Here is a 23,911-nt window from a genome sequence, read left to right as displayed (position 1 = left end):
GCTTCATTTCAAGTAATGCTAATCCCGTATTGACTACAATCAATCAATGAATATTCAAGATAAACCTAAATATTAAAATTAAGCGGTCCGCCTATTCAATACAATATATAATTTATTATATCTAGTACATGTTTCGTCCCCTATTACAAAAAATTTACAACAAATGATATTTTAGGATTTTATAGCAAAACTGGTATTTTCCAAGAACATCAACAAGAGAAATATGGACAATTTAACTGTTTTATCTGTCTTATGACTTACAATTTTAACAAAATTTCGAAGATCTTATTTTAATTTTTTTTATTTTATTTTAAATGTCAAAAATTTTAAGGTGTCTTTCCAATTTTAATATTTGTTTCTGATATATTAATGTTAATTTATTATTAGCTGATGATGTCCCTTAGGGGCGAAGCATGTACTAGATATAATAAATTATATATTGTATTGAATATTGAGTGCTTAATTATAATATTTATCTTGAATATTCATTGATTTATTTAATATGTCTCTCAGTCATGGCCATCCGAACTTCACATGACCGATGATGATAAACCCCTTTAAACAACAAGTAAACTGCACGGTTGCGTGACACAATTTTCGTGGCTAATTTCGTGACGAAAATTTCCGATGACCCCAGACATTCATGTAAAAAATACCAATTTTTTCACCTGTTGTGAATATTGATCTTCGATATTAAAATCGCTGTTATGAATCTTTCTCGCCACTGCACCTGTCTGAAGTCTTTTCTTTCCAAGGCCCACTTTTGTATACTTCCTCAACATCTATACTAATATTATAAAGAGGAAAAATTTGTTTGTTTGTAAAGAATAGGCTCAAAAACTACTGAACCAATTTTAATAATTACTTCACCTATAGAAAGCTGCATTGCCAGTGAGTAATATGGGCTGTATTTTATTTTCAAAACAATTCGAGGTGGGGGGGCACGGGGGGAGTAATAAAAATAATAGGCTAATATAGGCAAAATACCGAATTTGTCGTATAAGGACGAGACAAAGCTCAATTTAATCCTCTTGACGCAAAGAACAAAACTCGGTAAGGCCTGCGGGCCCGAAAACCACGTTTTAAGGCCCTAAAACGAACCGTTACGGAGATATTGGCACCACACTACCCCTGCTCTAGGAATCGGATAAAGTAATGAACTGCCGTAACCATGGCAACGTCAGCTCCAGGATTCTACAACAGGTAGATTATGCAAGTAGGTTTGGGCATAGCTGCCAATCAAAATTGATACACATATGACTTACTATCTGGAAAAAATAAATTGTTGTGTAAGACGCTCATAGTACCCCTTTGGGCGGGGATGGAAAGGGCGTGAATTATACAAACAATAGTCCCGGAGATCTCCGTACTACAGCGACCAGCAGTTTTACGTACTGGCTTAGGTTTCAGCATTTTGCGGAGTCTGTTACCTATACTGTAGTTTAAACTATTTTCTATCAAATCATGGAGTAGTGGTATCACTGATGTTATTAGTGCCGATATTTTGAACCACTTCTACGATCATTGTAACCATAAAAACAACCTATATACTGTACACAATTGCCAAGATAACTTGAAAATATTTCTCAACATTTTACTCAGATTCATTATACGATGTGCGACATGAGTGACAACCCCTGAGAATTCTAAATCTCGATAATTATAGTAGTGTTTATGCATCGAATATTTCCTTGATCATTTGTAATAGTTCCGAAATGTGAAGGGAGCCGGTATATCTAGGTGGGAATGAAGGAAAAACATGGTAGCAAAAGATCTTAGAGGTCGACGCTAATTAAGAACTAATTTTTAGAGGCCCAAATGAAGAAAAGAAGAAGAAGGTACTTACACTATAATTCCAAACATGACAAATAATTTCTACGTACTTACGTCAATACACCAGTAATCAGTCGCACCGATAGTATGAGTAACTAAAGCCAGTTTCTGATAACCCATAAGAAGAACGGGTACTTCTGCTCGTTTTAAATAATTTCATGTGGCAATGCTAGGCTAGTGCAGCCCTTGAAAGGTAGATCCTCTCAGGAGGTTGGGCAGCATCTGCGCGTTAATGTTGTGGAGGAAAGATGATGATGATGATGATGATTATTATTATTATTATTATTATTATTATTATTATTATTATTATTATTATTATTATGCTTGTTGTTTTAAGGGGCCTAACATCTAGGTCACCGGCCCCTAATATTTACGGAACATAATGGCAATTCAAAAGTCCAAAATTCATCCACGGACCAGAATTCGAAACGTAATGATGAATAATGAATGGATGAATATGAATTTAAAATAATAAGAGGATCCAGCTCACAATATTCAAAATTAAAAATAATTCCAAAAATCAATCCACTGACTAGAATTCAAAAAGAGGATGATGATGATGCTGATGATGCTTGTTGTTTAATCGGCCCCTAATGGTACGAAATGAAATGACAACAAAAAATTCAAAATCGTCCACTGACCAAAATAAAAAAACCGTCGTGAAGAATGAATGAATGGACATGAACCATACAAAAAAACCAAAAACAAACAAACAAACAAATAAAGAAAAACAGTGGATCAGACTCAAAAAGAAAGGTAGTTAATTAGAGTATTACTGACCAAGGGACCACTTATAAAGCACAATGATGCTTGATGTCTGAAGGGGTGCTAAATTCACGTCTAAGGCCCCACAGAATGGTACATGTCGCGAGTAAAGTAGAACCATGGTATTTGTCATTTTGGGGTGCTGATCAAAAGTAGCGAAGACTCACGGTGGTCCACACAAGATGGTACTACTCACAAGTATTGCACTTCGTACAGGGAACGCAGACCTATGGTGTTTCTCACGCAATGGCGCCACTCATAGCCAACGCAAACCGGTAAGGTTCCACACCTAGGTGTACTAGTCACGGGCGCCGGTATTCCCGTGGTGTTTTTCACATAGTGGGAACCAATCACCGGCAACGCTGACCCACGTTGCCGCTCATATAGTGGTACAACTCACAGGCTACGCCCAGACCCGCGGTGTTGCCCAAATGGGTACAACGCACGGGTACTGGAATCCACCAGGCCAGCCTCTTTACTGCTACTAATCACAAACCTATTTCGTACCAATTTAGTGATACTACTCGCAAGTACATGCAACCCATGGTGTTCCCCGCATGATGGTACGAATCAAGAGTAGTTTCATGGTTCTAATTTATTCATCCCTTGGTCGCCCCTTGTAGTCGCCTCTTACGACACGCAGGGGATACCGCTGGTGTATTCTACATGTGCGTCCCCACCCGCAGGGGGTAGACGATGATGAACAATGGTTATGAACTTAAAACAATCGGTAGATCCGACCCGCAATGAACCAGAAACTATCTTCAAACGATAGTATATACTGACCAAGGGCGCTGCTTCCAAAGCACAATCCTGAATCGATGATGCTTGTTGTCTAAAGGGGTCCGAAATCCAGGTCAATCGCTCCTCATAGAGGTAGTTATCGCTAGTAAAGTAGAACCATGGTATTTCTCAGGTAGCGGTACTAATCACAAGTAGCGTAGACTCACGGTGTTCCACACATTGTGGTACTACTCACACGTAAAGTACGACGCACAGGTAACACAGGCCTATTTTTCGTCTGCGTCCTCCACCTAAGGGGGTCAAAGAGAGAGGGAGAGAGAGCTAGATAGAAAAAAGGAAGGGATCCGACACTTCGAAAAATGAAGTACCGGACAAAGAAAGGCAAGGGCCACGAAGGGCGTGAAAATGAAAGACTCCCTAGGCCTCGAATGCTCTAATACCGTCGGGGTCGGAAAAGAACAAGAGTTGACCAAGGGAGGTAGGACAGGATAGACGAAATAGACAAGCCTGGCACAAGTAAGTGGAAACAATGTCAGGACTCAGTGATGACCCCGTGGTAGCCAAACCACACCCCCAAGTTGAGAGCCCCTGGATTCCCTTTTAGTCGCCTCTTACGACAGACAGGGGATACCGTGGATGTATTCTTCATCTGCGACCCCACGCACATGAGTTTGTGGAGGTAAGTGTTAAGTGTGTGTTGCAGGAATGTTGGAAACAGTACAAATATCCAGTCTCCGAGCCCGGTGAATTAACCACTTAAGATTAAAATGCCTCTACCCAGTTTGGAATCGAACCCGGATCCCTGAAGGTCGAATGCCAAGATGCTGACCATTTAACTACGGAACCTGCCTTCATCGATGGCCCGATCTGATTCACGGTGTAATTTGTAATGGAAGCCGTCGTGTTGCGCCACAAACCGCTATCTCCATTGAAACTTATGAACTTTTTTTTCCCTTTGCTATTTGCTTTACGTCGCACCGACACAGATAGGTCTTATGGCGACGATGGGACAGGAAAGGCCTAGGAATGGGAAAGGAGTGACCGTGGACTTAATTAAGGTACAGCCTGGTGTGCAAATGGGAAACCACGGAAAACCATTTTCAGGGCTGCCGACTGTGGGGTTCGAACCCACTATCTCCCGGATGCAAGCTCACAGCTTCACGCCATTAACCGCAGGGCCAATTCGCCCGGTTTTCCTAACATTTCTCTGCTGCAAAGAAGTGATAGAGGTGTATATTTCGCTCTGGAATTATTTGTGCATTGCAGTCAGCACATGAAAAGATGGATCTGATTCATGATATTTGTTTTTTGCTTTAATGTCTGAGCAAAGAACATAGCCCCATTTGTCGTTCGTGGATCGCTTGAAGGACAACTATCCCGTAACACCAGTGGAAATTTCGCATCAGCAGTGATGAAGTTTTCGAATGCATACTCGACGAAGCATTCATTTCAGGATTATGCTGTGCTATTCAACAAACCCACTATCTACAGTATCTGGAGGCAAATAATGCAAGTCAAATAAATATTTTAGAAGTTATCCTAAAACTGAGCTTTTATTCATGTATTCACGTTTCAGCCCGATGTTTACAATTCTCCGGAGCCAGGCATGTCCCGAATGATGAGGATGATGATGCTTGTTGTTTTAAGGGGCCTAACATCGAAGGTTATCGGCCCCTAATGGAACGAGATGGACGACAGGATACATGACAGTTAAAAGTTTAAAACGTATCCACTGACTAGAGTTTAAAAAATGGTGATGGAAAATGTCCCAAATGAAAGCTGCAACATTCAAGACGCGCGTTTGGAAACACATTTCTTACTGCAGTTAGAGCTGCTAATTCAAAGTCTAATATTATAGATTCAGGGTTAAAATTGCTTTTCCATAACTGGCAAATACCGTTCCACATGTTTTAATGCGTGTCAACAGTTTGGGATGAAAGTAAACAAAATATACAGTTACTCCCATAAATATTCGGTCAGTCTGATTTTTCACACACTTTTATTGGGTAGTTATTCTTACACTGTAATGATAACGTTTAATACAACGAAACATGTAGGAAAACATAGTAACACGTTCTACAAACATTGTGATGTAATTCAAAGTCTTCTGACAGTAATTAGTACGCCCTCTGTCGTACATTAAATAAAAGAAATAATTCCAGTCCCACCTCAAAAATATTCGGCCACTATACAAAAAGCAACATAAACTCGCATAATTCACAACAATGTTACACATTCAGTACTTTGTAGGTCCACCTTGATGTTTTAGGACCTATTCAGATCGATTCGTCGTACTGGCGATAACTTTCTTGAAATAATTAGGGCTTAATGCCGCCCATTCTTGTAGCAGTCTCCTCTTCAAGTCTCTGAAGGAACTTGGCCGCCGAAATTGCAGAGCTGCCTTCATTCGACTTCATACCTTCTCGATGGGGTTCAGGTCAAGTGATTGTGGTGGAGTTTCCAGACCTTCGGGCAGTTGCATAACAGCCACTCCCTGACAAGTTACGACTTGTGCTTGAGGTCGATATCTTGGTAGAACTTGAAAGTACGCTGTATACCAAGTTGTTCCGCAAATTGTCGCAAATTGTTGTTGAGGATAGCCAAATACGCCCTTTTTTGTCAAAGTGTCTTCAATGAAACTCAGTGCACCAACCCCGTTCGATGCTACACATCCCTACACGATTGCTCTTCCTCCACAATTTTTTTACCGCTGCTTGTAAATTGCTTGTTCTCAGTTCCTCGTGACGTTTCCGCCACACAAATTGCTTTTCACCGGACCCAAAGACGTAGAACTTTGACTCATCAACAAATAACACATCCTCCCACCAAGCACTGGGTTTGCGTACGAAGGCTTTTGCGAACTCTAGTCGCTTGTTTTTATTTACTGCACTAATGTATGGTTTCCTCCTAGCTCTTCTCCGAAAGAACTCATTCCTTTGCAGTGCTCTTCGCACGGTATCAGTACCCACTTTCTTTCCACACTCCTCTAAAACAGTTGCTGCCAGTTTCGGAGCACTAATTTTCGGATTTCGTTTTCCATTCTGAAGCACAACCGCTCCTCTCGTTGTGTCCGCCTTCTTGGTCTGCCGGTCTGGGGAATTGAATAAATTCTGTCTTCATTTATTATATCTCCAATTGTTGTTCTGGTTATGTTAAGCATCTGCGATATCTTTCTATGCGATTTACCTCGAGCACGATGGAATGTCACGAGCTGGCGTTCTTCAAACGTGGTATTATGTTGTCTTTTGCACCACATTTGATACCATTCCGCTACACTGCAGCAAATGATTTCTGCACGACGTGTCTCGCGGCACCGCGCTCCTGAACTGAACGTTTTGCAACGCTATCTGCCCTGTCTCTGTCAATTAACACAACGGCAATCCCGGCCTTTTCGGGTGACCGAATATATTTGAGGCGTGTCATTTCACCCATGTGGGCAATGTCCTTTCTTTTACAGCATACTCTACATCAATGTTCCGTTTTTCCTCTTCGGCCTAAGCAACCAAATGTAGTTTCATAACTTAGACACATATGGTTTTACATTCGGCTCATGGGTGCGTTATTGTCACCACTTTTTCGCGGATTTTATCAGTGGCCGAATATTTATGGGAGTGACTGTAAGTTGAATGTATCCAGCATGTGTATATGAGTGAATGGTATATCTGATAAAAGTCCTTCGGGAAAATCTGCCAAATGCTAATATCGTATTAAAATTATTGTATAAACATTTCCATTTGTTTCACACGTAAAGAACAGCATTCTGTCGTTAACATGAACGTAACAAAATTGTACTAGTGCCTCGTCAGCAGAACGAGGTAAAAGTGGCAGTAATTTCCTTCGTTCTCTGTACATTGATAGATGTTACGAACACTCTTAATGTTTCTTTTGTGAATATGATTTGCATTTGACTTACACAGTTCCTTACGAATAACTTGACGTGATTGTGAAGTCAGGTCCTCTGTAGCTATGCGTTTACAACTGTTTCTAATGATATGATTTTCGATACACTGTTCTCTTTCATGTGTATGCTCACCTCTTCTAAACACAACTTCATTGGCATCTGAGTCCGTATTGTAACTACACAGGTTTTTAACAGTGCATCGCCACGGCATATTTCCAGTATTCGTTACACGTTGTCTACGGTAGTTAAAATTATCCCACACTACGCATTGCACTCCACGCTTGGTCACTGTTTTCACAAGCTCCATGCCGGTTAGTACTGACACACTGAAGAACGCCTACGTCACCGGCAACATCTGTTCATCAGTACTGCCACACCAAGACCATTTGGGCGTGTTCTTAAATTCAGAAATTAAAAGATGGCTTAATAAATTTATGATAGACTCAATCTTCATTTATACGAACGATTGATATGCCATAATTAGAGTTTAGAACCATGTAGTCACTTTCACTGTGTGATTAATTTGTCACATTCATTTGCGGTACTCAAACCTGAAATTTTGCTGTACTGCAACCTGCATTTCTGCAATTATGTCACGATATCCCACGGTCAGTTTTTCGCAAATGGCATGCATCCAATAAAATACGCCACTGAAATTACGATGGGAGTCACGAGCCCTTGTGAAAGTTAACATTATTCTTTGGAACCTGAGATATCACTAAAGCATTGAAACGGCGGAAATAAAAAGGATCAATGCTTGGCCGAGGGCCCTGTAGTTCGATGTCTGTTAATGTTAGAGCATTATTTTTCGCATCCATAAGTTAAAAAAAAATCCCAGTAAATACAGGGTACACGAATATATGTCAAATGCAACTCTTGGAAGGAGGCCGGATCCTATAACCTCCAAAGTAACAATGTGTCCACGTCCATGGTCGTGGCCTGAACTACACGAACGGGTCAGAACCCACACACAACCTTGAAATAGCGCAAACGTTTGCTTCCTTTCGCGACCGACGTGACCACAGTAATTACTGTACAATAACAAGACACAAGATAAATAAAATAATAGACAATATAAAGCACCACACACAATGAAAAGACGCATACCTGAAAACAACATACATTGAAATACACTCATCTTGACGTAGCTCACACGGGGCTAGAACCTCTGTGCACTCAAACCCTCCACCTTATCCATGCGGAAATACAAGCTAAGCTTGAGCAAATCCTTGTGTATACTGTATACACCGAGCTCGATAGCTGCCGTCAATTCAGTGTGGCCAATATCCAGTATTCGGGAGATAGTGGGTTCGAACCCCACTGTCGGCAGCCCTGAGGATGTTTTTCCGTGGTTTCCCATTTTCACACCAGGAGAAAGCTAGGGCTGTATCTGAATTAAGGCCACGGTCGCTATCTTCCCATTCCTAGCCCTTTCCTGTTCCATCGTCGCCATAAGACATATCTCATATTTTATTAGCCTCTGTTGGTAGTTGGGAAATCCCGAAACAAATTCAACTCTCCCTGTCTCTTTCAGCGGCTCGTATTTCTTTTTCTTTTTATTTGCAAGAATGGCTTTTGGTTAGACACCATTTGGCCAGCTGGTAGTGATAAGGATAAGGATGGTGCTATATCTTCTCACCATGAGGCCGGTCATGGCACTGCTACAGGGTGGGAAGATCATGGTAGAAAGGTAGTAGTTAATGGGGACATTTCTCTCTCACCTGCGACGCGCTCCCAACTTCCCTTTGTGCACCCGCCTCGCTAAACAGAGACCTCGCTCCCTCGTGCTTCTTTGTTCATGACCTGGCGAATGCCTTTCGCACACCATATGAGATTAAAACTGCTCCTAGGCACAGAAAAGAAATGAAATATGGCTTTTGATGATGATGCTTGTTGTTTAAAGGGGCCTAACATCGAAGTCATCTGCCCCTAATGGTACGAAATGAGACGAAATGGAATGACAAATTAAAAGTCCAAAATTCCCCACTGACCAGAATTCAAAACATGAGGATGAAGAATGAATGGATGGACATGAATTTAAAACAATCAGTGGATGCGACCCGCAATGCCTTACATTCACAGAAACTGACGAAAAAATAATAGGATTACTGACCAAGGGACTACTGCTAGAGCATAATACGGAATCGAGGATGCTTGCAGTCTAAAGGGGGTCCAAATTCCAAGTTATCGGCCCCTCATAACGGTACTTATCGCTAGGAAAGTAGAACCATGGTATTTGTCATGCTGCGGTACTAATCAAAAGTAGCAGAGACTCGCGGTATTCCACACATTATGGTGCTACTCAGAGCTTATGAAATTCGACATACAATACAGACCTATGGTTTTTCTCACATTGCGGCGCCATTTACAGGCAACGCAAACCTATGGTGTTCATCACATGAGAGTACTAACCACAGGGACCTCTCCCTATCCCGTGGTGTTCCTCATATAGTGGGTACTAAGCATAGGCAAGGCAGAACCATGGTAGCTATCATTCCATGATCCTGCTCATATGGTGGTACTAATCACAGGTACTGCAAAAGCCGACCGCACGGTGCTCCTGTGTGCTACTAATCACAAACCTATTTGTACCTAACATAGTGGTACTACGCGCAAGTAAAAGCGACCCTTGTTCTAAGCGTGATGGTACTAATCACAAGTAGTTTCATGGTTCTAACACAATCATCCCTTGGTTGCCCTTTTAGTCGCCTCTCACGACAGGCAGGGGATACCGTTTTCCCTCAAGTCCGCCGGCAAGCCGGTTAGGACGCCCCTATCCGCCACCTGGGATGCGCCACGTGGGAGTATCACCTCTGCCCCTGCTACGCCTACGCCTGCGTAGCAGGTTCATGGCGTATGGCTTTTAGTGCCGGGAGTGTCCGAGGACATGTTCGGCTCGCCAGGTGCAGCTCTTTCGATTTGACTCCCGTAGGCGACCTGCGCGTCGTGATGAGGATGAAATAATGATGAAGACAACACATACACCCAGCCCTCGTGCCAGCGAAATTAACCAATGATGGTTAAAATTCCCGACCCTACGGGGAATCATACTCGGGACCCCTGTGACCACAGGCCAGCACGCTAACCACTTAGCCATGGAGTCGGACACTAGTCTAATAAAAATGCTGAGATTTGCCGACGATTAATCTTATTTGTCTTGGTGTGAAAAAGATGTGGAGAAACTGCTGAATGGTATGGACTCAGCCTTGGTGAAGGAGTACAAGACAAAAATAAATCAGAACAAAAGTAATGGAGTCCGTCGAACAAAGTCAGGTGATGCAGGAAATATTAGATTAGGAAACGAATTCTTACAGGAAGTAGATGAATATTGTTACTTGGATAGAAAATAACTAACGATGGCAGAAGTAAGGAGGATATAAAATGCAGACTAGCAAAAGAAGGGAAGGCCTTTCTTGATGATGATGATGATGATGATGCTTGTTGTTTTAAGGGGCCTAACATCGAAGGTCATCGGCCCCTAATGGAACGAAATGAATGACATGAGACATGAAGTTAAAATTTTAAAAAGTATCCACTGACTAGAGTTAAAAAAGAATGGTGATGAAGAAAAATGAGGGTGAGATTAAAACAGTCAGTGGATCTAATACGCAATGCCTTGTGTTCTATTAAAATAAGAGAAAGTACAGGAAATCGAAGGAATAAGGCATTGCCCAGTAATACAGATATTAACACATAATGTACGTTAGACGTTCAAATAACACATTAAAATGCGCAACACAAACTAAAATAAAGTCAATGAGATAAAAGCGCAACTGACAAACAACACTAGGACAAAGGACATCATCACACACGATAAAACAGACCGCTATCCCTCATAAAGCGGATGACGAGGTCTGCTGACTGCTCGTCATCGCGCAAGATAATGGAGATAGTACTAGGAAGGTTAATACTACGGCGCAGATCGATCAGGTCCACGCACTCCGTAAGGATGTGTACCACGGTAAGATGGTCGCCGCAGGTACACATCGGAGGGGGTTCTCCTTTCAGTAGATGGGAGTGCGTCAAGATACCGTGGCCGATCCGAAGGCGACATAATACCACGGCTTCCCTCCGCGAAGCCCGAAGGGAAGTACTCCATACCTTCGATGATGATTATGCTTGTTGATTAAAGGGGCCTAACATCGAGGTCATCGGCCCCTAATGGTACGAAATGAAACGATAAAGTTAAAGTTCAAAATCATCCACTGACCAAAATAAAAAAGTCATGAAGAATGAATGAATGAATGAATGAAAGAATGAATGAATGAACATGAATTTAAAACAATCAGTGGATCCGACTCAAAAAACTATCATAGTTAATAGTATTACTGACCAAGGGACCTCTTCCAAAGCATAATCCTGAATCGAGGATGCTTGGTGTCTAAATGGGTCCAAAATACAGGTCAAAGGCCCCTCAGAATGATACTTATCGCTAGTAATGCAGAACCATGGTATCTGTACTGTTGCGGTACTAATCAAAAGTAGCAGAGACTTGCGGTATTCCACACATTATTGTACTACTCAGAGGTTAAGAAATTCGACGTATAATACAGACCTATGTTTTTCCCACTTTGCGGCGCCATTTACAGGCAACGCAAACCTATGGTGTTCATCACATAAGAGTACTAACCACAGGGACCTCTCCCTATCCCGTGGTGGTCCTCATATAGTGGGTACTAATCATAGGCAAGGCAGAACCATGGTAGCTATCATCCCATGGTCCTGCTCATATGGTGGTACTAATCACAGGTACTGCAAAAGCCGACCGCGCGGTGCTCCTGTGTGCTTACTAATCATAAACCTATTTCGTACCTAATATAGTGGTACTACGCACAAGTAAAAGCGACCCTTGGTGTTCTCCGCCTGGTGGTACTAATCACAAGTAGTTTCATGGTTCGAATGCAATCATCCCTTGGTCGCCCCTTTTAGTCGCCTCTCACGACAGGCAGGGGATACCGTGGGTGTATTATTCGTCTGCCTCCCCCACCCACAGGGGGTGTGTGTTTGGTCCGCGAGAGGTATTTTATTTCCCTCAAGTCCGCCGGCAAGCCGGTTAGGACCCCCCTATCCGCCACCTGGGACGCGCCACGTGGGAGTATCACCTCTCCCCCTGCTACGCCTGCGTAGCAGGTTCGTGGACTCCATACCTTCGTTGTTCCTTTTATCGCTCTCAGCTTATTGGGAAGTGGGATGGAAGGCCTTTCTTAAGAAGATAAATTTGCTCACTTAGAGCATAGATATAGGAATTAGAAAGATATTTTTGAATTCTTTCGTTTGGAGTGTGACATTGTATGGAAGTGAAACATCGACGTAACAGGCACAGAAAGACAGAGAATAGAAGCCTTTGAAATGTGGTGTTACAGAAGAATGTTGAAAGCGAGATCGATATATCGAATAACAAATGAAGCGATACTGAATCGAATTGGTGAGAGGAGTATAATTTGGCGAAACTTGACCAGAAGAAGAGATCCAATGATAACACACCCAGGACTTGTTCGGCTGGTTTTGGAGGGAAGTGTAGGCGGTAGGAACGGTAGGTGAAGGACAAAGTAAGAATATGAGAAACAGATTACAGTAGGTGTATGATGTAGTAGTTACGTAGAAATGAAAGGGATGGAACAGAATAGGGGTGGCATGGACCGCTGCATCGAACCAGTCTATAAACTGATAATTCTAACAACAACATTGTTTTTATGTCCCACTAACTACATTTTGACGGTTTTCAGAAACGCAGACGTGCCAGAATTTAGTCCCACAGCAATTCTTTGGCGTGCCAGTAAATCTACCGACACGAGGCTGACGTGTAGGAGTACCTTCAAATACCACCGGACTGAGCCAGGATCGAACTTGCAAAGTTGGATTCAGAAGGCCAGCGTACTACCGTCCGAGCTACTCAGCGCGGTGTTCACAAGCCTAGACTAGTGTCTGATAATATATGGGGTAAAATAAGTGTTTTATATCATTGCACTTATATAACCTATTTTGCTATGTGGCCATAAGCAGCTGTTTAGAATCAGCTACCAGCCATAGAGCATGGACCTTAACTTGTTCTCATTCCTCATCGGCTAATACTTAGGTTTGCATCGTTCATTTTGACTGCCTACAGTACATCTCAATAATTTTCTGCGTTTGATATTATTATTATTATTATTATTAATAATATATTTCTTTAATCCATTTACCCTCCAGGAATGGTTTCCCCCGCACTCAGCGAGCGATCCCACCTCTAGCGTGTAACACTTTGTTGGGGATACAACTGAACAGGAGGACCAGTACCTCGCCCAGGTGGCCTCAACTGCTATGCTGAACAGGGGCCTTGTAGGGGATGGGAAGATTGGAAGTAATACGAAAGGAAGAGGAAAGGAATTGACCGTGGCCTTAAGTTAGGTACCATCCTGGTATTTGCCTTCAGAAAAAAACACTTGGAGAATAGGTGAGGTGGGAATCGAAACCAGTGTAATCGGTTCATCTCCCGAGGGTGAGTGAATCCCGTTCCAGTCCTCGCACCACTTTTCAAACTTCGTGGCAGAGTCGAGAATCGAACCCGGGTCTCCTGGGGTGGCAACTAATCACACTAACCACTATACCACAGAGGACTGTTATTACTTATTGTGTTTAATTAAACATGTTATTGTTAAATGGACAAAACATCTTTGTTCACCGCTACATCAAGCTTACGAAAATGACCTCGTCTTTGATTCTTATACCGAGCTCGATAGCTGCAGTCGCTTATGTGCAGTCAGTATCAGGTATTCGGGAGATACTGGGTTCGAACCCCACTGTCGGCAGCCCTGAAGATGATTTTCCGTCGCTTCCCATTTTCACACCACGCAAATGCTGGGGCTGTACCTTATTTATGGTCACAGCCGCTTCCGTCCCACCCCGGGCCCTTTCCTGCCCCATCGTCGCCAAAAGATCTACTTGCGTCGGTGTGACGTAAAGGAAAGGAAAGAAAGGAATGAATCTTATAAATGATAGCAATGGACAGATAACGAGGATTGCTGTATTTCAATAGATGTATCTCGATGTAGCTGTGGGTTGGCCAGTGAATTAATACCTCAGCCTATAAAATGGTTGGATAGTGTCAGATATTGTAGATATTTGTATTAAATATCCCAATTTTTAATTCTGAAAATGTTTGTTTAGAGTTCCATATAGACGTTAATTTTGAAAATATGAACTTTAGCGTTGTTCATGTGATCCCCACATCATCATCATCATCATCATCATCATCATCATCAACAACAACAACAACAGCAGCAGCAGCGTGTCTATCTGTAAACAGATAACAAAGGAGCTGCACCCTCCAAGTATTTGTGTTATTCCAGTTGAGCCCCTCTGTTAATCTGTTCAGATTATTCTTCGTCCCGGACTCATATTTTCATATTTCTTCCTCTCTCCAATAGATGTTGTGTCCTATTCAACCAGCTTTCCCTCCTTATTGGTTACAATTGCCTGTTTTTCATTAATCTGATGATGATGACGATGATGATGATTGTTGTTTTAAGGGTCATCGGCCCCTGATGGTACGAAATGAGACGAAATGCAATGACAAAATAAAAATAAAAAATCCTCCACTGACCAGAATTCAAAGCATGAGAACGAAAAATGAACGGATGGATATGAAGTTAAAACAATCAGTGGAGACGACCCGCAATGCCTCAGTCTCAGAAACTGACGGAGAACAATAGTAATACTGACCAAGGGACTGCTTCTAGAGCTCAATACTGAATCGATGATGCTTGCAAGCTAACGGGGTTCAAAAATAGGTTATCGGCCTCTCATAATGGTACTTATCGCTTGAAAGTAGAACCATGGTATTTGACATAGTGCGGTACTAATCAAAAGTATCGTAGACTCGCGGTATTCCACACATTATGGTACTACTCACAGGTAATGAAATTCGCACAGGTAATACAGACCTATGTGGTTTCACACATAGCGGCGCCACTTACAGGCAACGCAAACCTACGGTTTTCATCACGTGTGTACTAACCACAGGGACTCGTACTATCCCGTGGTGTTCCTTATACAGTGGGTACTAATCATAGGCAAGCCAGAACCCTGGTGTCGCTCATATAGTGCTACTAATCACAGGTACCGTAAAAGCCTGACCGCACGGTGCTCCTGATTGCTACTAATCACAAACCTATTTGGTACCTAACGTAGTAATACGCGCAAGTAATAGCGACCCATGGTGTTCCCCGCGTGGTGGTACTAATCACAAGTAGTTTCATGGTTCCAATCCAATCATCCCTTGCTCGCCCCTTTTAGTCGCCTCTTACGACAGGCAGGGGATACCATGAGTGTATTCTTCGTCTGCGTCCCCCACCCACAGGGGGTTGTGTGTTTCGTGGTTTCATTAATCTTTTCGAGAACTACTTTATTACTTGTCTTGTATGTCCATTTTATTCCCTCTGTCATTTCTAGATATGGCAATGTTTTACTGCTATTCTTTCATTCTCCGTGGAAAGATTGGTGTGTGTTTTATCACTTAACCGCATTTCTTATTTTTATGTCTATCTGGCACTAAACGTCTCATCAAATGCTTAGTGACAGCGATTTTCTGAAGTAAATTTTCTTCTCTATCCACGTATATGTTATTTTGTCCTGTAATTCATAATCCTAGACACGTGCATATTTCATCTGTTTCGTAAGTTTATATCGTCATTTCAACATCTCTCCCGGCCACATTTGTATTTGTTTTGTTGATCACATACTTAGTCTTGGTGGCTAATGATTACCAGGCTGTGAACAATGTTACAACTTGCAACCGGCTGACAGCCTCTTGAACCATAGTGGACCAATCACAATTACATCATAATCATCATCATCATCATCATCATAAGCTGACATTGACTTTGTTTAATTTGTGTGGTTTATGGCATTACTCATTAAATGGAATTTGTTACAAATAGAGAAAATCGTATTATTTTTTTCTTCAGCGATTGGCGGGTCCGCTGCATGGATTCGTTGACTCCGTTTAATTCTATCCTGGGCATGTCACAGTGAAGATTGACGATCTTCAGATCTTTGTGGAGAGTATCAGCCCGTCGTAGTTTAGGTCGCCCCTTTAGTATCCTACCGACCACTTCTAATGTGTACACCGTCTTCGTGATACAAAACACAAATAATGGAATAACAGAAACTAAGAATGTTTATAGAGTCCAACGTACAGTCCATTTACGCACTCAACGCTCGATGGTGTAGCATTGAAAAAAATCATTCGGATTACCCAGATAGGATCTCAGTTGACTTGGTGGGGATTTTTTCCTTCTTTCTTTCTTTCTTTCTTTCTTTCCTTCTTTCTTTCTGTATTCGTGTCAGACACAATTATACAATGGTAAATAGATAAATTCTTTACACTGCACTGCACAAGCACATGAAAGTAAGACATTATTACTATTATAATATTACTACAGAACCATATAAATCAAAATTATAATGAGTTATGGAAATATGTTTATGGACAACTTCAAGGCAAACATTGGTGAAGATGTATAGTCTGGAAGTGCACTAAGTTAGATGTTCTTTGCCCAGTAGAAGGCTACATCAATAGCATTACGGATGGCTGAGATTAGTTCTTCCATAGTGCATGTTGACAAACACAAGCTGTTTGTCTCCACAGTCATAAAGGGCTGTATCAGATGAAAAAACCCATTTGTGCAGGTTCAACCGAGATTGCCCACTTCCGTTCTTAGTCTTTTTAATGCCTTCCATATTATCCTATTCTTCTTGTGACCATAAGGGTTCTACTTAGGTTCCATCAAATTTAAGACATGATCAATTCTCCCTTCCAAATTTGGATGATGGTGAAGATGCTCGTTGTTTAAAGTGGCCTAGCATCTAGGTCAATGGGCCCTAATGGTACGAGGTGAAACGAAAATATTGTAATAATTAAATTTTTAAAATATTCGCTGATTAGAATTTAAGACCAATAATGATGAAAAAGTTATTATGAATTTGAATTAATCAGTGAATCTAATTCGCAATGCCCTATTTGCTTACAAAATGGTATAAAATAGATTAAAAAAATTTAGTGAAATCATTATACAGTGTGTCCTGGGAGTAATGGTCAATATTCAAGGACATGACAGGAACGATCATTCGAAGCAAAAATCTTCATATGGACATACACTCTAATGCGAATAGTTCTCGAGATAGAACACATTTAATGTACATTTGATTTTAGGCTAGGGGCACGCGCGTATGTGTCTTACCCACCCAATCATTGTAAAAGAAATCAAAACCCAAATAGAAAACTCGCTCTTATACACGATAAAACAGGCCAGTATCCCTCATAAAACGGATGACGAGGTCTGCTGACTGCTGGTCATCTCGTAGGATAAGGGAGATAGTACTCAAAAGTTCTAGACTACGGCACAGATCGGTCAGGTTCACGCATTCCGTAAGGATGTGTACCACGGTAAGATGACCGCCGCAAGTACACACCGGAGGGGGTTCTCCTTTAATTAAGTAGGAGTGCGTTGCCTTACCTTGGCCGATCCAAAGACGACATTATATCAATGCTTCTCTCCAAGAAACCAAAAAAAAGAAGTTTTCCATACCTTCGTAGTAACTTTTATGTCTCTCAACTACTCCATCTCCCAATCGGGTATAACCAAATGTGTCCGCTGAGAACGAATGTCACTGGCTGGAAACTTGTAAGGCAGCGAGGAAAATGGGACCTCCTCCTTGGCCTTATTATTTTCCACATATTTATCCTGGCGCTATCTTCCTTCTCTTGAAGGCTCATGGTTGTTCAAAGGAAGCTTTACCCAGATATACGCCTAGGTCGAGGACAAGAGCACCCAATGAGTGGATGTGCTCCTAATTTCACTACGAATCTCACCAGGAGCAATACCAGCTAAACAGTAGATTTTCTCAATGGGGGTAGGTCTCAGACGGCCTGTAATAATGATGCAGCTTTTGCTGAGTGCAATGTTAACCTGTCTCGTGTAACATGATTTATAATAAACTACTGTAGGCTGGCGTGATCGTCTGAGGAGAAGCTATCATTAGGTGTTCTGAGTGTTTGAGGTCGCATTACCCAACTGGTTCCTGACAAGCTTACGGAGAATATTGTTTCTTGCAGATATCTTGTGCTTTCTGTTAAGTCAGTGCTTTTTGTAAGTTAGTGCACGGTCTAGGGCGGCAACTCGTAGATATTTGGTTTGGTTTAGTGCTTCACAATCGCAGCATGGACTGGACTGTTTACCGCATAGTGCATGTCTTGCTCGGATGTGCTTGAGGACTATCCACGCAAGTTTTGGGAGTTCAAAGCCCTTGGGTTTTCGTACAGGGTCGATAACAACACGCACTTCAAACGGAGCATTATCAGTCTAGACGTAACGCCATTTGGCATAAATACTGAAGTTACAATCGGCAAGCTGTTGGGCTAGATGGAAGGCTGGATTTCTGGAACGAGCCGGTTTATTATCAAAAAGAGAATGGAAGTTGGAAACTTATCTTTATTTTAGAATACAAGAATAGAAGTAAAGTGGAGTACGCCTGTGTCTTATGTACCCAGTGCCCCAGGATCCAGGTCTGTAGATATTGGACAGAAGGTCTTCTTTTAAAACATATTTAAAAAAAGTACTTTTGACTTTTAACTTCAATATTTCTTAGCAGAATTTTCTTTTTTGAACACTACTCCTTTTCGATAAAGGAGTAGCATTACGAAAATGTTGAATACTTTGGGCTGGAGAGACTTTGATGTACGAAGGCGAGCCGCTCGACTAAGTGATATATTTCGAGTTGTCGGTGGAAATATGGCATGGAATGACATTAGTAGACGAATAAGCTTGGGTAGTGTTTTTAAAGTAGGAAAGATCACAATATAAAGTTGAAATTCAAGAGGACAAACTGCGGCAAATATCCATTTATAGGATGAGGAGTAAGGGATTTGAATAATAGATCAAAAGAAATGTTTGATAAACTTCGATGCTCGTTGAGAACGTTTAAGAAAACGCTAGGCAAACAATTAATGGGGAATCTGCCACCTGGGTGGCAGATCACTGATGATTGACGATTAATTGAAGTTAATTAACTTCAGTGGGATGACAAATTCCTTCCTATGTTCGATTTCCTGAGATTTTATCATATATTCACATTCTTGTTCGAAACTAGCAAGCAACAAATGAAGAACGGTACTTTATTCGAACGATTTCCCTACTATTTGTCTAATTTTAAATATTTACTCCTTCCGTATCCAAATCCATAGTGATATTATTCAGGATTTTCTTCAATGTGTACTTTGATAATAATGTTATTAATTTTCGATGTCTTAAATCACACTATTCTCATTTGTTACAGGAGGACTAACGGCTGAGGAGAAAGTGGCCAATATTACTGGATACATGGCTTCGGTGGTGTTCATCTGTGTTGGTATGAAGCTAAATCGTTAACAAAGATGGCATCTTCGTACATCCATTTTGTGATCACCATGTTTATGATGATGATGATGATTGTTGTATAAAGGGGCGTAACATCTAGGTCATCGGCCCCTAATGGTTCGAAATGAGAATGACAATTTGTAAGTCCATAGTTCACCCACTGACCAGAATTCAAAACGTGATGATGAAGAATGAATGGATGAATATGAATTTAAAATAACTAGCGGATCAGCTCACAATATTGAAAGTTAAAAATAATTCCAAAATCAATGCACTGTGTATAATTAAAAAAGGCGACGATGAACAATGATTATGAACTTAAAACAATAAGTGGATCCGACCCGCAATGTCCAACATTCCTAGAAGTTATCGTGAAATATTAGTAGATACTGACCAAAGCACAACCCTGAATCGATGATGCGTGTTGTCTAAATGAGTCCAAAATCCATGTCAACTGCCCCTCATAATGGTGCTTATCGTTAGGAAAGTAGAACCATGGTATTTCTCATATAGCGGTACTAGTCACAAGTAACGTAACACATTTTGGCACTACTCACAAGTACTGTACGTTGCACAGGTAACCCAAACCCGTGGTGTTCCTCACATAGTGAATACTTATCATAGACAACGCAGACCCATGTTGTCGCTTATATAGTGGTCCTAATCACAGGCAACGCCCAGACTCGTTGCGTTTATTACAATGGTACTAATCACGGGTACTATAAAACGCATACTGATTCACCCTCTGTTTCTACTAATCACAAACCTATTGCGTACATAACATGCTGGTACTACTCACAAGTAAAAGCGACTCGTGGTGTTCCTCGCGTGATGGTACTATTTACAAGTAGCGTCATGGTTGTAATTCAACCATTCCGTGATCACCCCTTTTGGTCGCCTCTTACGACAGGCAGGGGACACCGAGGGTGTATTCTTCGTATATCTCCCCCACCCACGGGGGGTTGTTTGTTTGGTCCGCGAGAGGTATTTTATTTCGCTCAAGTCCGCCGGCAAGCCGGTGAGGACCCTCCTATCCGCCACCTGGGACGCGCCATGTGGAAGTATCACCTCTCCCCCTGCTACGCCAGCGTAATAGGTCATGGAAACGACTTAACTAACATAGACTGACATGTTTCGTTCTTCAAAGAATATCACCAGATTCTATCAAATCCTACTCAAATATTTAGAAATGTATAAATATTTACGTATATTTCGCTTAATTAGGAAATTGAAATCTGGAATTATCTTAATGAAGTCCTTTAATCTCCACTCCAGCATATAATGAGAGGTGTTGAAAAACCGTTGCTCCACCATTAGCGCGAGTCCAGCTGGTTGAATTATTGTGTTCCGAAATATGTCGTACCTCTGTCATCTATACATTATATGATGGTTAGCTCTTATCTCCTTCCACATTGTTCTTTGGAACTCCCAATTTGTTTAAGTGCTTCGTCAGGTGCGTGTCTCGTAAGGATTGCTACTATAAATCTTCACTGAATTCTACTGCACGCAAGCAGTTTTCCTATTGTTTCCATCCATGGTCTTTTACTAAATAATTACCCGTATTCGATTCCTGTAGCATTTTCCCACCTTTATAGGTGTTCATTTCTGGTTCTTGATATCTTCCTAACGGAACACTTAGCTATAATTCCAAGATCTCGATCTGGTATTTCAAGGTACTCGTCAGCTTGTTGTTGGTAGATTTACTAGCACATAGAACCAATAACAATATTTAAACACACATCTTAAATATTTGAAATGATCCACCTGGTCAGGTATCGTATTTCGGAGTGTCACTGAATTCACTTTAGTCTTTGAAATGCTCATGTTCATACAATACTCGCAGCATTACCTTTCATCCCCCACAACAGTATATTTCAAGCTTTCAGCACAGCCTGTCAGCATAGCCCAAACATTTAGCTAAATTACCACCCACAATAAAAGTATCCAGTAATCGGGAGATAGTGGGTTCGAGCCCCACTGTCGGCAGCCCTGAAAATGGTTTTCCGTGGTTTTCCATTTTCACACCAGGCAAATGCCAGGGCTGTAACTTAATTAAGACCACGGCCTCTTCCTTCCAATTCCTTGGCCTTTCGTATCCCATCGTCGCCGTAAGACATATCTGTGTCGGTGCGACGTAAAGCAAATAGCAAAAAAAGTAAAACTATTAACATCACTCCAATTAGTTGGATTAAATATTTTGCTGTTGTTCTTGGTGCTTTTTTGTTTGAGTCATCAGGCCATGGAGTGGTTTGATGCAGCTCTACATGCTACCATGTCCAATGGCAAACTTTTCGTTTCTACATAACTAGTACATCCAACATATGATCTAATCTGCTTGTCATTTCATACCTTGATCTACTCCTTCCGTTCTTACCACCTACACTTCCCTCAAAAACTACCTGAAAAAGTCTTGGGTGTCTTGTCAAATTTAGACAAATCGCTCTCCTCTCAGCATGTTTTCATTCTAACCATCTCACCTTCAGCATTCCTCTGTGACATTGCATTTCCAAAGCTTCTATTCTCTTTCTTTCTGAGCTAGTTATCATCCACAGTTCACTTCCATACAGTGCCACGCTCCAGACGAAAGTCTTCAAAAACACCTTTCTAAGTGAGCAAATTTCTTTTTTTAACAGAGGCCTTCCTCGCTTGTACTAGTCTGCATTTTATGACTTTTCTTTCACCCTCGTTAGTCATTTTACTTCCCAAGTAACGGTATTTCTTCTACAGTACTTCCTTTAAGACTTCATTTCCTAATATTATATTTCCTACATCACTTGACTTCGTACGACAGCACTCCGCTACTTTTGTTTGCATTCATTTATTTTCATCTTGTACTCGTTCCCCAGACTCTGTCCATACCATTTAACAACTTCTCTAGATCTTCTTTGGACTCAGATAAAATAACAATATAATCGGCAAATCTCACGATTTTGATTTCTTCCCCTTGGATTGTGATTCCCTTTCCAAATTCCTCTTCGATTTCCTTTACCGTCTGTTCTATACAAACATTCAAAATGAGGGGGGACAAACTGCATCATTGACTCACTCCTTTCTGGATTGTTGCTTCTCTTTCAAAGCCCTCAATTCTTATCACAGCAAACTAATTTTTATGCAGATTGTAGATAATCCTTCGTTCTCAGTATCTGATATCGATCACCTTGTACACATATGCGCATGAATTAAAGTGATTTGATAGAGTCTGAGGATGTTCTCGTAGAACAAAGCATACCATTCTTTGTTTATCAGTCTCTGTTATAATATAAATATGTCTTAGAGCTAGGGGTCAACCGAAAATTTGTATAACGAAGTAGTGTATGTAATATAATATGCAGGCTGTGATGATCAGAAAATGTTACCTATCAACCGTGCACGCTGTGATGCAAGGTATGGATGGTTGGCCAAACAATGTTACCTAGCAACCGTGCACGCTGTGATGTAAGGTATGGATGGATGGATGGCCAGACAGTATTACCCAGCAACCGTACAGGCTATGATGTAAAGTATGGATGGTTGGCCAAACAATGTTACCTAGCAACCGTGCACGCCGTGATGTAAGGTATGGATGGATGGCCAGGCAATATTACTCAGCAACCGTACAGGCCATGATGTAAGGTATGGATGCATGGTCAGACAATATTACCCAGCAACCGTACAGGTTATGATGTAAGGTATGAATTGTTGGCCAAACAATGTTACCTAGCAACCGTGCACGCTGTAATGTAAGGTATGGATGGATGGCCAGGCAATATTACCCAGCAACCGTACAGGCCATGATGTAAGGTATGGATGCATGGTCAGACAATATTACCCAGCAACCATACAGGTTATGATGTAAGGTATGGATTGTTGGCCAAACAATGTTACCCAGCAACCGTACAGGCCATGATGTAAGGTATGGATGCATGGTCAGACAATGTTACCTAGCAACCGTGCAGGCTGTGGTGTAAGGTATGGATGGATGGCCAGGCAATATTACCCAGCAACCGTACAGGTTATGATGTAAGGTATGGATTGTTGGCCAAACAATGTTACCCAGCAACCGTACAGGCCATGATGTAAGGTATGGATGCATGGTCAGACAATGTTACCTAGCAACCGTGCAGGCTGTGGTGTAAGGTATGGGTGGATGGCCAGACAATGTTCCCTAGCAACCGTGCAGGCTGTGATGTAAGGTATGGATGGATGGTCAGACAATATTACCCAGCAACCGTACAGGCTATGATGTAAAGTATGGATTGATGGTCAGACAATATTACCTAGCAACCGTGCAGGC

Source organism: Anabrus simplex, chromosome 4 (genome assembly GCF_040414725.1).
Source record: "Anabrus simplex isolate iqAnaSimp1 chromosome 4, ASM4041472v1, whole genome shotgun sequence".
NCBI lineage: Eukaryota > Metazoa > Arthropoda > Insecta > Orthoptera > Tettigoniidae > Anabrus > Anabrus simplex.
Note: the sequence above shows the minus strand (reverse complement) of the source record.